Genomic DNA, 3433 nt, shown 5'->3' on the forward strand with positions numbered 1-3433 from the left:
ACCCACTATCTGGGAATCTGTAAGATACGTTGTTTTTATCTAAAGGGGCACCCCACTTACAATTGGTCTTGTTCCAGTTTTGCGTATACTAATTAACAACTTATATGTTTCAGAATTCAACTTCTGGGAGTAACTGACCACACAGGGGACACAGACCTTGGCAATGACTGAGACTGCCCCAGCTCACAAAGCAAATTTGTTAGAATAGGCAGAGACCTCCAGACCCTGGATAGGCAGGGCCTGCACTACGCCCCTCATAAGCAGGAAGCAGTTACAGAAGAGATGATTCGATGGCCATCAGCTTCCCTTAGGATTAAGGGATGGAGTCTCTAAGGGGGGAATGAAGTGGGCAGGCATATGGGTTAAAATCGATTAGGTTTGTGAGCTGGAAGACCACGCCTTCACCACGCCCCTGTGTGTCCTCATCCTCCTCCCTGGCCAGACTTGGTGCCCACCAGCCAATCAGGTTAATTAACCACTCCCCTTTGGAGTGGGTTAAAAGCCTGGGGCACAGTGCGCTGGGGCTCTCTGCGCTGCTCTTCTTCCCTGGCCTCTTGTCAGGACAGGGCTGGCTGTAGCCCTGTGCCTCCAGGGTGCACGGCCTTCGGGCCATGTGCTCTAGGCTTCCTGGCCTGGATGCTCATCCACGTGGCTGGTTCCTGGTGCTTGGTATGAACCCTATTCACCTCTCTCCCCTAAATAAAGCTCTCACTCTCTTATGCACCTTTCTTACTAAATAAAAGCTTGAAACGTACCATTCTGCCTCATTTATCTGTGCCGGTATTTAGAATTCTTCTCTAAATACTAGGCAAGAACCCTCTCGGGCTTATTAATATCGGGGATTTGGTAATAAGCCTGTGGTGAAATCATAAGGCACCCCAAATTCTGGTAGCGCATGTGGTATCCTGGATAGCATTTCTAGGGAACTTTAAGGGGCCACATTTCAGGGTAAATTTTAGGGGGTCTTTTCTGATTTCACAGTGACAAAAATGTGTGAGATTCTGTGACTCAAGAGAACACAGTGGGGGCTGGCGCTGTGGCTTAGCAGGTAAAGCTGCCCCCTGCAGTGCTGGCATCCCATATGGGGGCTGGTTCAAGTCCCGGCTGCTCCACTTTTGATCCAGCTCTCTGCTATGGCCTGGGAAAGCAGTGGAAGATAGCCCAAGTCCTTGGGCCCCTGCACCCTCCTGGCAGACCCGGAAGAAGCTCCTGGCTCCTGGCTTTCAGTTGGTGCCGCTCTGGCCGTTGTGGCCAACTGGGGAGTGAACCAGTGAACGAAGACCTCTCTCTCTCTCTGCCTCTCCATCTCTCTCTGTGTAATTTGGACTTTCATATAAAATAAATAAATCTTAAAAAAAAAAAAGGAACACAGTAGAGGGTCACTTTGATGGAGTCATCTTGCTGTCCAACGGGACAGGCCACGAGATGAGGAGGCTGCAGCAGGAGCAAGATGCTGGGGAGGGGAGTGTAGAGGCCAGGGCGGGAATGGATTGGGTTTCAGAAACACTCGAGCAGGAGCAGAGGTAAGCAGGTTCACCGAGTTAAGCAGGCCTCCCAGGACTGACAGAGCACACGGTAAAGCCCTTCCCCTAACTTCACCCCTAGAGCTAATTGACACGCGTCCCGGGAGAGATTCTGCCTCGGCCTGGGCGCCGTTCAGAGGATCTTGGATAGAGAAGGAGCAGCAAACACGTGATGAGCACACCTGCGTCTGCTCCGTGATGTGTGTTTCCAGTCTCCATCTCAGCCCAGTTCTTTGGAGGAGAATGCTCCCAGAAGAGAAGTGAAAAGGGTGGAAAAACTGATACCACTTCTTCTGCACGCCAAGTCTCTTAGGTGGAAACTGCTGGAATGGAGGGATGGGAGATGACACACCCAAGAGGAAGTGGAATTTTAGATTTACATGAACTGAACATTTTAATAGCTGAAAAGCCCTTGGATCTGACCAAGTTGTCATTAAGGGGCGGGATAAGGGGACTCACTGAAGCAAACTTGAAAGCAGTCATTGGGGAAAATGGAACCATTTCGTAAGTGTACTTAACACAAATCCAGGTTGTTGAATAAACAAATTATACCTTAGCATCTTCTGATCTTTCCAGCAACCAGGGGTGAGAAATGACCTGCCCACAAAATCATGTGGTCTGGCTCTGCCAAGGTCACTGCAGGTGTAACTTGAAGTTCAGTGAATCTAAAGCAGGCTCACTTATAAGTGGATAATTTTGTATGGCCCACAAATGATGCTATAAATACTCAGATGGTCCTTGGCAGCACAAAGGTTCCCCACTTCTGCACAGCAGAGAGGGAAGTGTTTTGGGTTTTTAGCTCCATTTTAACAGATGAGAATGCTGGAAGCTGGGTAACTTGAACACTTTGGTAACAATCAGTACTTCAGCCTTCTGAGTGCTTGTGTGAAGCCACCGCAGTGATTCTCAGATGGGGGTATGCACGTGCCCTGAGCCATGGAGCCGTGCCAGGAAAGGAAACTAGAAACACAGTGCATCATATTGTGAGGAGTAATGTTCACCAAGTGGCAAGAAATTAAAATACATGAAAACAAACACATGAGTATGTAGGTATAACCCATTTTTGCCTGACTTTTTATGATAAAACATAATATCTCGAACTCTGTTTTGGATCACATCCTTATCCCTCATCCCACCAAAACACTGTCCATGTTTCCCTACACTTACAGGGCCACTTGGTTGATTTTGAGAAATTCATTATGTCCTTGAGCCATAGTCACATTAAAAGCTTTTTGGAGGGCTGGGATTGTGGTGCAGTGAGTTGAGCCCAAGTCGCTACCAGTTCAAACCTGGCCATTGTGCTTCCCATTCAGATCCCTGCTACCGAGCCGTGGAGAGCAGCAGATCATGGCCCAAGCACTCGGACCCTTCCCACCCACGTGGGAGACCTGCGTGGAGTTCCAGGCTGCTGGCTTTGGAATGCTCCAGCCCTGGCTTTTCTAGGCATTTGGGAAGTGAACTGGGAGGTGGAAGATCTTGTCTCTGTCTCCTTTTCTTTCTGTCACTCTGCTTTTCAAATGTATAAATAATTTTTTAATAAAAAAGCTGTTTGTAACCACAAAGGAGACAATATAATATCTAAGGGGAAGTGATGTCCTACTTTTACATAATACTCAGTGGGACTGGAGAAGATTAAAGCTATTATCCTAGTTATATGTTAAAATGATTGTCCCAGCAATACAGTGAGGCAAGGTCTTAGGAAGACTCACTTGGAAATTCTAGTTATTCCAGATGTATGAGGGTACCTTGAAAAAGGCTGTGGAAGGGCCAGCGCCGTGGCGCAGCGGATTAAAGCCCTGGTCTGAAGCGCTGGCATCCCATATGGGCGCCGGTTCTAGTCCCAACTGCTCCTCTTCCAATTCAGCTCTCTGCTATGGCCTGGGAAAGCAGTGGAAGATGGCCCAAGTCCT

The 3433-nt window shown here is 48.3% G+C and overlaps 1 long non-coding RNA gene across 1 annotated transcript; it reads left to right on the forward strand.

The window, feature by feature from the left end:
- The first annotated feature begins 530 nt into the window (after nt 1-530).
- Nucleotides 531-1733, forward strand: LOC149126023 (uncharacterized). Its single transcript, XR_016235230.1, has 3 exons — nt 531-669; nt 982-1048; nt 1606-1733. It is a non-coding gene; the product is annotated as an uncharacterized LOC149126023 (long non-coding RNA).
- The last annotated feature ends 1700 nt before the right edge of the window (nt 1734-3433 follow it).

Source organism: Oryctolagus cuniculus, chromosome 6 (genome assembly GCF_051225735.1).
Source record: "Oryctolagus cuniculus isolate XC-2025 breed Fujian yellow rabbit chromosome 6, ASM5122573v1, whole genome shotgun sequence".
Lineage (NCBI taxonomy): Eukaryota > Metazoa > Chordata > Mammalia > Lagomorpha > Leporidae > Oryctolagus > Oryctolagus cuniculus.